The 13,946-nt window shown below is 43.9% G+C and overlaps 1 protein-coding gene across 2 annotated transcripts in view; it reads right to left on the minus strand.

The window, feature by feature from the left end:
• The window catches only part of LOC124045480 (sodium-dependent neutral amino acid transporter SLC6A17-like), a 125,902-nt gene extending 113,537 nt beyond the window's left edge, over positions 1-12,365 (minus strand). Inside the window, exon 1 of one of the 2 annotated variants that reach the window (XM_046364797.1) lies at positions 12,149-12,365. The gene's annotated coding sequence lies outside the window, so the exon portion shown is untranslated. Of the gene's footprint in view, positions 1-9,677; positions 9,995-12,148 lie in introns of those variants that run through there. The other variant, XM_046364798.1, reaches the window with a different exon arrangement.
• Positions 12,366-13,946: the final 1,581 nt, after the last annotated feature.

The raw sequence follows: 13,946 nt of genomic DNA on the forward strand, positions 1-13,946 counted from the left end.
ATGTTGCGCGATTTTTAACAGAATGTTCAAAAAAGTAGAGGGTCGACTTAAGAGGTTAATTAAGGACATATATAATCAATTCCTATCCAAGTCTGCTGTTCCCACATGCTTCAAGAGGGTCATCATTGTTCTAGTTCCCAAGAAAGCTAAGGTAACTGAGGTAAATGACTATCGCCCCGTAGCACTCACTTCTGTCATCATGAAGTGCTTTGAGAGACTAGTCGAGAATCATATCACCTCCACCTTACCTGACACCCTAGACCCACTAGGGTCTGCCCCAATAGGTCCACAGACAACACACTCACAATCACACTGCACACTTCTCTAACCCATCTGGACAAGAGGAATACCTATTTAAGAATGCTGTTCATCGATTACAGCTAAGCATTTAACACCATAGTGCCCTCCATACTCGTCATTAAGCTCGAGACCCTGGGTCTCAACCCTGCCCTGTGCAACTGGGTCATGGACTTTCTGAAAGGCCGCACCCAGGTGTTGAGGGTAGGAAACAACATCTCCACTAGAGGTTGACCGATTATGATTTTTCAACGCCGATACCGATACCGATTATTGGAGGACCAAAAAAAGCTGATACCGGTTGCATATACCCTGGCTCTAGAGTGCAATGAGCCATAAGAAAGTATTTCCTAATTTCACCTAAGTTAATATTACTGCTAACCTAAGTTTATTTTTAGCTAAATATGCAGGTTTCTAAATATATGCTTTGTGCTATTGATTTTAAGAAAGGCATTGGTGTTTAGGTTAGGTACAGTTGTGCAACGATTGTGCTTTTTTCATAAATGCGCTTTTGTTAAATCATCCCCCTGTGTTGCATTGATTATATGCAACGCAGGACACGCTAGATAAACTAGTAATATCATCAACCATGTGTAGTTAACTAGTGATTATGATTGATTGATTCTTTCGTGACTCCAGCAAAGGTGGCTCCCCTTCCCGTTCGGGTGGTGCTCGGCGGTCGTCGTCGCCGGCCTACTAACTACCACTGATTCTTTTATGTGTTTATTGATTACACCTGTTTGAGTTGGTTGTATTAGTTGGGCTTTATTAGTCAGCCAGCCCGCCCGTTTCTTTTGTGCGGGATTGATCGTGTAACCCTGGTGTTTGCTTTACAGACGAACGTGTTTGTGTATTTAGTGCTGGACTGTTTTCGTTCTCTGTGTCTGGGGCATTTTGTTTGAGCACCCAAAGTGGGGTGGCCGTGGTTCACCGTGTGTGCATTAAAGAGCACTATATTAACTCTCTGCTTTCCTGCGCCTGACTTCACCCTCACGACACCCAGTACCTTACAGATTCATTGTTTTTTATAAGAGAAGTTTAATGCTGGCTAGCAACTTGCACCTTGGCTTCTCACGCGTAACAGGCACGCTCCTCGTGGGTGATGAGAGGCAGGTGGTTAGAGCATTGGACTAGTTAACGTAGGTTGCAGATTGAATCCCAGAACGACAAGGTACCCTAAACAAGGCGGTTGGCCCACCGTTCCTAGGCCGTCATTGAAAATAAGAATGTGTTCTTAGTAACTGACTTGCATAGTTAAATAAAGGTGTAAAAACAAAAAAACATAGCAAATCGGTTGTAGGCTTGATTACCAACAACAACGAGAGACGGCCTATAGGGAGGAGGTGAGGGCCCTCAAGTGTGGTGTCAGGAAAATAACCTCACACTCAACATCAACAAATCAAAGGAGATGATCGTGGGACTTCAGGACAAAGCAGAGGGAGCAGCCACCTATCCACATTGACTGGACAGTAGTGCCAGAAAATGGAAAGTTTTAAGTTCCTCGAGCGTACACATCATGGACAAACTGAAATGGTCCACCACACAGACAGGTGCAGTCTGACAGGCGCTGAAGAAATTTGCTTGTCACCGAAAACAGGCTCCTAAGCTTTTACAGATGCACTGTCGAAAGCATCCTGTCGGGCTGTATCACTGTCTAGTACGGCAACTTCTCCGCCCACAACCGTAAGGCTCTCAAGAGGGCAGTGAGGTCTGCACAATGCATAACCGGGGGCAAACTACCTGCCCTCCAGTACACCTACACCACCCGATGTCACAGGAAGGTCAAAGATCATCAGGACAACAAACAACCCCCGAGCAACTGCCTGTTCACTCCCGCTATCATCCAGAAGGCGAGGTCAGTACAGGTGCATCAAAGCTGGGACGAAAGACTGAAAGCAGTTTCTATCTCAAGGCCATCAGACTGTTCAACAGCCATCACTAACATTGAGTGGCTGCTGCCAACATACTGACACAAATCTCTCAGCTACTTTAATAATAAAAATTGGAGGTAATAAACATATCTCTAGTCACTTGAAACAATGCCGCTTTATGTAATGTTCCCATACCCTACATTACTCATCTCATCTCATATGTATATACTGTACTCTATACCATCTACTGCATCTTGCCTATGCCGCTCGACCATCGCTCATCCATATGTACATATTCTTATGAATTCCTTTGCACTTGCGTGTATAAGGTAGTTGTCGTGAAATTATTAGATTACTTGTTAGATATTACTGCACGGTCAGAACTAGAAGCTCAAGCATTTCGTTACACTTAACATCTGCTAACCATGTGTGTGGGACAAATAACATTTGATTTGATTACATCAACATACTTCCGGCGCCGACTGAGATGGCCGCCCGCCGCGTTCTAGGAAACTATGCAGTTTTTTGTTTTTTACGTGTTATTTCTTACATTAGTACCCCCAGGTCATCTTAGGTTTCATTACATACAGTCGAGAAGAACTACTGAATATAAGATCAGCGTCAACTCACCATCAGTACGACCAAGAATATGTTTTCCGCGACGCGGATCCTGTGTTCTGCCTTACAAACAGGACAACGGAATGGATCGCATGCAGCGACCCAAGGAAACGACTCCGAAAAAAGGGAAACGCGGCGGTGTTCTGGTCAGACTCCGAAAAGGGCACATCGCGCACCACTTCCCAGTATTCTTCTTGCTAATGTCCAGTCTCTCGACAACAAGGTTGATGAAATCCGAGCAAGGGTGGCATTCCAGAGGGACATCAGAGACTGCAACGTTCTCTGCTTTACGGAACCATGGCTTACTGGGAAGACGCTATCCAGGGCGGTGCAGCCAACGGGTTTCTCCACGCATCGCGCGGACAGAAACAAACATCTCTCTGGTAAGAAGAGTGGCGGGGGGCGTATGCCTCATGACTAACGGGACATGGTGTGATGAAGGAAACATACAGGAACTCAAATCCTTCTGTTCACCTGATTTAGAATTCCTCACAATCAAATGTAGACAGCATTATCTTCCAAGAGAATTCTCTTCGATTATAATCACAGCCGTATATATCCCCCCCCAAGCAGAAACATCGATGGCTCTTAACTAACTTTATTTAACTCTTTGCAAACTGGAAAACATTTATCCGGAGGCTGCATTCATTGTAGATGGGGATTTTAACAAAGCCAATCTGAAAACAAGACTCCCTAAATTTTATCAGCATATCGATTGCGCAACCAGGGGTGGTAAAACCTTGGATCATTGTTACTCTAACTTCCGCGACGCATATAAGGCCCTGCCCCGCCCCCCTTTCGGAAAAGCTGACCACGACTCCATTTTGCTGATCCCTGCCTACAGGCAGAAATTAAAACAAGAGGCTCCCACGCTGAGGTCTATCCAACGCTGGTCAGACCAAGCTGACTCTACACTCAAGACTGCTTCCATCACGTGGACTGGGACATGTTTCGTATTGCGTCAGATGGGAATATTGACGAATACGCTGATTCGGTGTGCGAGTTCATTAGAACGTGCGTCGAAGATGTCGTTCCCATAGCAACGATAAAAACATTCCCTAACCAGAAACCGTGGATTGATGGCAGCATTCGCGTGAAACTGAAAGCGCGAACAACTGCTTTTAATCAGGGCAAGGTGTCTGGCAACATGACTGAATACAAACAGTGCAGCTATTCCCTCCGCAAGGCTATTAAACAAGCTAAGCGTCAGTACAGAGACAAAGTGGAATCTCAATTCAATGGCTCAGACACAAGAGGCATGTGGCAGGGTCTACAGTCAATCACGGACTACAAGATGAAATCCAGCCCAGTCACGGACCAGGATGTCTTGCTCCCAGGCAGACTAAATAACTTTTGCCCGCTTTGAGGACAATACAGTGCCACTGACACGGCCTGCAACGGAAACATGCGGTCTCTCCTTCACTGCAGCCGAGGTGAGTAAGACATTTAAACGTGTTAACCCTCGCAAGGCTGCAGGCCCAGACGGCATCCCCAGCCGCGCCCTCAGAGCATGCGCAGACCAGCTGGCCGGTGTGTTTACGGACATATTCAATCAATCCCTATACCAGTCTGCTGTTCCCACATGCTTCAAGAGGGCCACCATTGTTCCTGTTCCCAAGAAAGCTAAGGTAACTGAGCTAAACGACTACCGCCCCGTAGCACTCACTTCCGTCATCATGAAGTGCTTTGAGAGACTAGTCAAGGACCATATCACCTCCACCCTACCTGACACCCTAGACCCACTCCAATTTGCTTACCGCCCAAATAGGTCCACAGACGATGCAATCTCAACCACACTGCACACTGCCCTAACCCACCTGGACAAGAGGAATACCTATGTGAGAATGCTGTTCATCGACTACAGCTCGGCATTCAACACCATAGTACCCTCCAAGCTCGTCATCAAGCTCGAGACCCTGGGTCTCGACCCCGCCCTGTGCAACTGGGTACTGGACTTCCTGACGGGCCGCCCCAGGTGGTGAGGGTAGGCAACAACATCTCCTCCCCGCTGATCCTCAACACGGGGGCCCCACAAGGGTGCGTTCTGAGCCCTCTCCTGTACTCCCTGTTCACCCACGACTGCGTGGCCACGCACGCCTCCAACTCAATCATCAAGTTTGCGGACGACACAACAGTGGTAGGCTTGATTACCAACAACGACGAGACGGCCTACAGGGGAGGAGGTGAGGGCCCTCGGAGTGTGGTGTCAGGAAAATAACCTCACACTCAACGTCAACAAAACTAAGGAGATGATTGTGGACTTCAGGAAACAGCAGAGGGATCACCCCCCTATCCACATCGATGGAACAGTAGTGGAGAGGGTAGCTAGTTTTAAGTTCCTCGGCATTCACATCACAGACAAACTGAATTGGTCCACTCACACTGACAACGTCGTGAAGAAGGCGCAGCAGCGCCTCTTCAACCTCAGGAGGCTGAAGAAATCCGGCTTGTCACCAAAAGCACTCACAAACTTCTACAGATGCACAATCGAGAGCATCCTGGCGGGCTGTATCACCGCCTGGTACGGCAACTGCTCCGCCCTCAACCGTAAGGCTCTCCAGAGGGTAGTGAGGTCTGCACAACGCATCACCGGGGGCAAACTACCTGCCCTCCAGGACACCTACACCACCCGTTGTTACAGGAAGGCCATAAAGATCATCAAGGACATCAACCACCGAACCACTGCCTGTTCACCCCGCTATCATCCAGAAGGCGAGGTCAGTACAGGTGCATCAAAGCTGGGACCGAGAGACTGAAAAACAGCTTCTATCTCAAGGCCATCAGACTGTTAAACAGCCACCACTAACACTGAGTGGCTGCTGCCAACACACTGTCATTGACACTGACCCAACTCCAGCCATTTTAATAATGGGAATTGATGGGAAATTATGTAAATATATCACTAGCCACTTTAAACAATGCTACCTTATATAATGTTACTTACCCTACATTATTCATCTCATATGCATATGAATATACTGTACTCTACATCATCGACTGCATCCTTATGTAACACATGTATCACTAGCCACTTTAACTATGCCACTTTGTTTACTTTGTCTACACACTCATCTCATATGTATATACTGTACTCGATACCATCTACTGTATGCTGCTCTGTACCATCACTCATTCATATATTCTTATGTACATATTCCTTATCCCCTTACACTGTGTATAAGACAGTAGTTTTGGAATTGTTAGTTAGATTACTTGTTGGTTATCACTGCATTGTCGGAACTAGAAGCACAAGCATTTCGCTACACTCGCATTTAACATCTGCTAACCATGTGTATGTGACAAATAAAATTTGATTTGATTTGATTTGATTTGAAAGGCTGCTCAGCAAGGATCGCAAAATCGCCATAAAAAGCCAGACTACAGTTTGCAACTGCACATGGGGACAAAGATAGTACTTTTAGAGAAATGTCCTCTGGTCTGATGAAACAAAAATAGAACTGTTTGGCCATAATGACCACCGTTATGTTTGGAGGAAAAAGGGGAAGGCTTGCAAGCCGAAGAACACCATCCCAATCGTGAAGCACGGGGGTGGCAGCCTCATGTTGTGGGGGTGCTTTGCTGCAGGAGGGACTGGTGCACTTCACAAAATAGATGGCATCATGAGGGATGAAATTTATGTGGGTATATTGAAGCAAAATCTCAAGACATCAGTCAGGAAGTTAAAGCTTGGTCGCAAATGGGTCTTCCAAATGGACAATGACCCCAAGCATACTTCCAAAGTTGTGGCAAAATGGCTTAAGGACAACAAAGTCAAGGTATTGGAGTGGCCATCACAAAAATCTGACCTCAATCCCATAGAACATTTGTGGGAAGAACTGAAAAAGCGTGTGCGAGCAAGGAGGTCTACAAACCTGACACAGTTACACCAGCTCTGTCAGGAGGAATGGGCCAAAATTCACCCAACCTATTGTGGGAAGCTTGTGGAAGGCTACATTTGACCCAAGTTAAACACTTTAAAGGCAATGCTACCAAATACTAATTGAGTGTATGCAACTTCTGAGCCACTGGGAATGTGATGAAATAAATAAAAGCTGAAATAAATAATTCTCTCTACTTATATCCTGCCATTTCAAATTCTTAAAATAAAGTGGTGATCCTAACTGACATGGAATTTTTACTATGATTAAATATCAGGAATTGTGAAAAACTGAGATTAAATGTATTTGGCTAAGGTGTATGTAAACTTTTGACTTCAACTCTAGGTAGGGCTGGCACAATTACAATATAACCGTGTAACCGAGATGGTTATGAATGAAGACTGTCATAACAGTTTAAACTATTATTATTATTACATTTTTTGCAGTTGAACGAACAGCTGACTGAATGACCACAATGCAGCCGCAGCACACATAGAAAGATAATGAATGAAACAGGCTTGGTTATAAGCTCTAACCCTGGTGATTTGACTGGTCAACTCATGGGTACACTCACAATGGCTGCCTGGTATGGTGATGCAATCATTTCCATGGTAATGTAGAATGTTCATTCAAATTATACTAACCTATGTGTGGCTCATGCAATGGAATGGATTTTCTGCAATGTCAGTTGAGTTGAATCGTAGCACATATTTTAGCAATGGCCATCAGTCCATCCATTATGCCATCATTGACTTGAATGGGGACGCCCATTCTATTCAAGTTACAATGTTTATTCGCCACGTACACAGGATACAACAGGTGTAAAACAGTACAGTGAAATTCTTACAGTCAGAGCTGTTTCCCAACAATACACCGATACCAATATAGATAGTAATAGAAAGTAGAAAAAATAATTAAAGTAAGAATAAAAACACACAAGAACTACGATGAGTTAAAGAGACACGTGAATAAAAGTATATACAGGTCAGTACCAGTACCTTATTCAATGTACAGGGGTACTGGACTGGTTGTATATACAGGTCAGTCTCAGTACCTTAGTCAACGTACAGGGGTACTGGACTGGTTGTATATACAGGTCAGTCTCAGTACCTTATTCAATGTACAGGGGTACTGGACTGGTTGTATATACAGGTCAGTCTCAGTACCTTATTCAATGTACAGGGGTACTGGACTGGTTGTATATACAGGTCAGTCTCAGTACCTTATTCAACATACAGGGGTACTGGACTGGTTGTATATACAGGTCAGTCTCAGTACCTTATTCAATATACCGGGTACTGGACTGGTTGTATATACAGGTCAGTCTCAGTACCTTATTCAATATACAGGGGTACTGGACTGGTTGTATATACAGGTCAGTACCAGTACCTTATTCAATATACAGGGGTACTGGACTGGTTGTATATACAGGTCAGTCTCAGTACCTTATTCAATATACAGGGGTACTGGACTGGTTGTATATACAGGTCAGTACCAGTACCTTATTCAATATACAGGGGTACTGGACTGGTTGTATATACAGGTCAGTCTCAGTATCTTATTCAATATACAGGGGTACTGGACTGGTTGTATATACAGGTCAGTCTCAGTACCTTATTCAATATACAGGGGTACTGGACTGGTTGTATATACAGGTCAGTCTCAGTACCTTATTCAATATACAGGGGTACTGGACTGGTTGTATATACAGGACAGTCTCAGTACCTTATTCAATATACAGGGGTACTGGACTGGTTGTATATACAGGTCAGTCTCAGTACCTTATTCAACATACAGGGGTACTGGACTGGTTGTATATACAGGTCAGTCTCAGTACCTTATTCAATGTACAGGGATACTGGACTGGTTGTATATACAGGTCAGTACCAGTACCTTATTCAACATGCAGGGATACTGGACTGGTTGTATATACAGGTCAGTACCAGTACCTTATTCTGTGTGCAGCGGTACTGGATTGGTTGAGGTGGGTTTATACAATAAAAATGTACTGGTAGTTATATACAGGGCTGAAAATTGTGTGATAGCAGGAATATATAAATACTTCTTGTAATATTTAACTAGGCAATTCAGTTAAGAACAAATTCTCATTTACAATATCGGCCTACACTGGCCAAACCCGGACGACGCTGGGCCAACTGTGCACTACCCTATGGGACTCCCAATCACAGCCAGATATGATTCAGCCTGGATTCAAACCTGGGAATGTAGTGACACCCCTTGCACTGAGATGCAGTGCCTTAGACAGCTGCGCCACTCGGGAGGCTCAATATACTAATGGTAATATATACATGTAAAGAGGAATAATAGTGACCAATAGCAGAAGAAATAGATTAATATTAATGGTAATGGAAATCAATAATCAATGGACAGCAGGCTGCGGAGAGTGTGATCACACGGAACAGCAGGTGCTCTCATGCATGTTTCAGTGTTATTTGCCAGTGTTATTTGCTCTCGGCTGTGCTTCCCGGGACAAATTCTGGTCTGAGCTAGCAAAACAATCTTGTAACTTAGCATCTGTTTCATCTGACCACTTTTTTATTGATCGAGTCACTGGTGCTTCCTACTTTTTTGTTGCTTTTAAGCAGGATTTGCCAAATGGAGGGTGAGGGGAGCTTTGTATGCATCTCTGTGTGTGGAGTAAAAGTGGTTCAAAGTTTTTTTTCCATCTGGTTGCACATTAAATTAACATGCTGATAGAAATTTGGTAAGATTGATTTAAGTTTCCCTGCATTAAAGTCCCCGGCCACTAGGAGCACCACCTCTGGGTGAGAGTTTTCCTGTTTGCTTTTGGCGGAATATAGCTCATTGAGTGCGATCTTAGTGCGAGCATCAGTCTGTGGTGTATGTAGACAGCAAAGGAAAAATACAGATGAAAACTCTCTAGGCTGATTGTGTGGTCTACAGCTTATCATGAGACACTTAACCTCAGGCGAGAGTCTTCCTTAGGTTTCGTGCACCAGCTGTTATTTACAAAAATACATAGTTTTCTTACCAGACGCTGTTGTTCTATCCTGTTGATACAGCATATAACCAGCCAACTGCATGTTGATAATGTCCTCATTCAGCCACGACTCCGTGAAGCATAAGATATTACAGTTTTGAATGGTTGGTAGTTTAATCTTCCGCGTAGGTCATCGATTTTATTTTCGAAAGATTGCACATTTGCTGGCAGTGAGGATTTATTTGATCGCATACGACTTCTCAGAAAGCAGCCCATCCTCTGGCCCCATTTTCTCTGCCTTCTCTTCCCGCAAATGACGGGGATCTGGGCCTGTTCAGGGGAAAGCAGTATGTCATTCACGTCAGGCTCGTCGGACTAGTTAGTGCACTACTATTGACCAGAGCCCTAACAATAGTGCACTACATAGAGAATAGGGTGCTATTTGTGACATAGTCTAGAGATTATTGTCACGACTTCCGCCGAAGTTGGCGCCTCTCCTTGTTCGGGCGGCGTTCGTCGTTACCGGCTTTCTAGCTGCCACCGATCCACATTTCTGTTTCCATGTGTTAACCCTCTGGTTCTCATTATGTTTTGTGCGTGTTTGTTCCTGGTTTTGTGTTAGTCTTTTGTGTTCGGGTTTGTTATCCCATCGTGGATTTATTGGCTGTTTATTTGTCAGAGTAAAATACGTTATTTTACCGGTTCTGTGTCCTGCGCCTGACTCCGTCCTCACCTCTGCACAACTGACACTTGACAATGATTTATTTCTGGCCTATAGTGGCCTCCTATTTATAGTGCGTATGCAAAATCATGATCAAGTTGGAAACCTCTGGCCTTAAATATAATGTTTAGTAGGTGTTGGAATAGTCAGACAGAGAGAGAAGAGAGAGAAAGAAAGAGAGGGACAAAGAGAGAGGAGACAGGGGAGAGAGCAAAGAGAGAGAGCACAAGCGAGGGGGGTGTGTAGAGAGATGGAGGAAAGAAAGAGGAACAGAGAGAGAGAGAGAGAGAGAGAGAGAGAGAGTGGAGAAGAGAGAGAGAACAGAGAGAGAGAGAGAGAGAGAGAGAGAGAGAGAGAGAGAAGAGAAATGAGCTACAGTGTCCTGGGCCCTCAGACCTGTCTGACTGTCTGTCACTTTAGCCTTGACCTTATCAACCAGACTGTTGTCGTGTCTGCTCATCAACTATGAATCATGGCATTTCTGTAGGCCAAATAACTGGATGGATCCTTCATACATGTGGAGAGTACTGACGCTACATAACAAACCCTGTGTAAACAACACAAAAAAGAAGTTAAGAAGGGCATTTGGATAGTAGTAGATAGCTGCAACCTGCAATCAGACCAACCAGTAAGACCCCATCTCTCCAGGGAAGAGTTGTTGCTTAAATCATAACAGTCCAGGTCCTTGTGGTGCCATTTCTAGAGGAGATGCTCCACTTTATCCAAATGGGGTTGCTAGGCAATGGTTCTTCCTGTTAAATGTACATTCCATCCCTGCAGCATCAGTGAAAGCCAACCTCTCCTCCTCTCACTATCTCACAGACTGTCATTGTCATCTCTTGGAAGGACTGCTGCCAATCACATAGTGTTACTGTGACAAAATAAGTGAACTAGCCCTAACCTGCCAGACATCACACCCTATTCACGACCGGGATAGAGGCTAGGAGTGAATTAAATATATCCAGGCCATGGTCCACCCATATTGAGTCTAATGACTTGCTCTTGGACAGTTTCAGTACATCCTATGTACATCCCATATAGTATATTGTTGTATACTGGGGGAAATAATTGCCTTTTCTGAAGACAACAAATTATTATATTCTATAGAAACTATTCTATTCCATGTGGTTTTGAGAGGATTTGGGACTTTTTAAAAACAGAGTTGAAATCCCATAGCATCTTGACATCTAGCATCTTCCCACTTACGGGTGCCTCCTCCAGGCCCAACTCAACTGAGAGACACCATCATGGCATAGCCAATTGGACTAATGTCCACAGGTACACTGTGTCGTGTGTGACTCCTTGTGGGAAAAAAAACACTATTGCTTCAAACAGTGCACAGCTGGAGGACACATTTCATGAATCGTCGCCAAGGTCAAGGTAAGAAAACCCCGAATAAGATGTCCATGCATCCAAAGACAGAGCACGGTAGCCTATTTCCTCCATAGGTGACCTGATCACTCAATAAATGGTATACGTGAACGTCGGGGATGCTTATTGTAGGGCTTTATAATCGAACTAAATATTGTGGACAGCACCGCAACCTAGAGTGACCGCGCCAATGAGCGCTCAGCCTCACATCGCACGGAAAAAGACGAACGCTTTCAAAAGACAAAGCTACAGTATGAAATAGCCTATGAAACAATAATGCAGATTTGAAAAGGTGAGACCTGACAATTATTTTTCCATTGACTTTAACGATTATCTTATTATTAGCCTAGATATTTCATGATGCAATCGAGTAGCCTAATGCGTTGCTAGATGGAAAGAAAGGATTAAGAATCGTAAATGCCCTCCTTACCTTATTCAAAGTACAACACCAACAGAATTTGTTCTCAAAACAATTAAAAATTCACACATTTAGTAAGGCAAATCTTCATTCAGGCACAACCTCCGAAACCAGCATCTCTCTGCGCGCAGAGATGCAAAATCACCGCGAGTTCCTTGGTGGAAAATGACATGCGGTGATGCGCGTAAAGTCTGACGCAGACAGAGACAGACACCAATGGTTCTCATTGGCAAGTTTAACGGACCATAACGGTCACTTTTACACATTAACGACAATGTATTGTATTTAATTAATCAATCCAGCACTGATATTGTCTATATTATTTCCGAAAACCCCTGTTAAGGTTCCTTCCACGTGGTTATTATTGGTAGGACAACTCCCTGTATTTAGAGTTGACTATGGTGAAGTTTTTTTCTCCCCATCAAGATGCCTGACGCTGGTTTGAGTCATCCTCTTTCTTACGTCAGGCGATGTTTATATACCTATTTTAAAGCATCTAGTATGTTTCTGTCAGACAATAACAGTCGAGGTGCTGCTATTTGTCCCTGATTGAGGGCAGTTAAAGTAATGGTGCATGTTGTTCAACATTTACATTTTACATTTAAGTCATTTAGCAGACGCTCTTATCCAGAGCGACTTACAAATTGGTGCATTCACCTTATGACATCCAGTGGAACAGTCACTTTTACAATAGTGCATCTAAATCTTAAAGGGGGGGGGGGGTGAGAAGGATTACTTATCCTATCCTAGGTTCAACACAACAAGGTACAGTTGAAGTCGGAAGTTTACATGCACCTTAGCCAGATACATTTAAACACCGTTTTTTCACAATTCCTGACATTTAATACTAGTAAAATTCCCTGTTTTAGGTGTCAGAATATTAATAGAGAGAATGATTTATTTTGCTTTCTTTCATCACATTCCCAGTGGGTCAGAGGTTTGCATACACTCAGTTAGTATTTGGTAGCATTGCTTTTAAATTGTTGAACTTGGGTCAAATGTTTCAGGTAGCCTTCCACAAGCTTCCCACAATAAGTTGGGTGAATTTTGGCCCATTCCTCCTGACAGAGCTGGCATAACTGAGTCAGGTTTGTAGGATCCTTGATCGCACACACTTTTTGACATTTACATTTTCAGTTGTGTGCACACATTTTCTATAGGATTGATGTCAGGGCTTTGTGATGGCCACTCCAATACCTTGACTTTGTTGTCCTTAAGCCATTTTGTATACAACTTTGGAAGTATGCCTGGGGTCATTGTCCATTTGGAAGACCCATTTGCGACCAAGCTTTAATTTGTCATTTCTTTAGCAGCTGTGGACTAAAAGACATTTGAAGTTATTCACTTCGGAACAATAACACATCAACATGTATTTTTTTTATATGAAAACACACACCTACAGTAGTCAATTCCTAGACACAAAGGGTCGCAATTGTTGTTGTGCTTTAGTGCCATCTGAGTTGGTGTACAGATGGAAGAGTATCACTGAACACTTTAAACCTAAATAGAGGATTTGGAACTGGTGTTGCTCTTTGAAGAGATAGTTGGCAAACGGATCTTGTGAGGGATCCGCTCCCTTTGAAATGGATCTTGTGAGGGATCCTCTTCCTTTGAAATGGATCTTGTGAGGGATCCTCTTCCTTGAAATGGATCTGTGAGGATCCTCTTCTGAAATGGATCTTGTGAGGATCCTCTTCCTTTGAAATGGATCTTGTGAGGGATCCTCTTCCTTGAAATGGATCTTGTGAGGGATCCTCTTCCATGAAATGGATTCCTCTTCCTTTGAAATGGATCTTGTGAGGGATCCTCT

The sequence above is a fragment of the Oncorhynchus gorbuscha genome, linkage group LG10 (assembly GCF_021184085.1).
Source record: "Oncorhynchus gorbuscha isolate QuinsamMale2020 ecotype Even-year linkage group LG10, OgorEven_v1.0, whole genome shotgun sequence".
Taxonomy (NCBI): domain Eukaryota; kingdom Metazoa; phylum Chordata; class Actinopteri; order Salmoniformes; family Salmonidae; genus Oncorhynchus; species Oncorhynchus gorbuscha.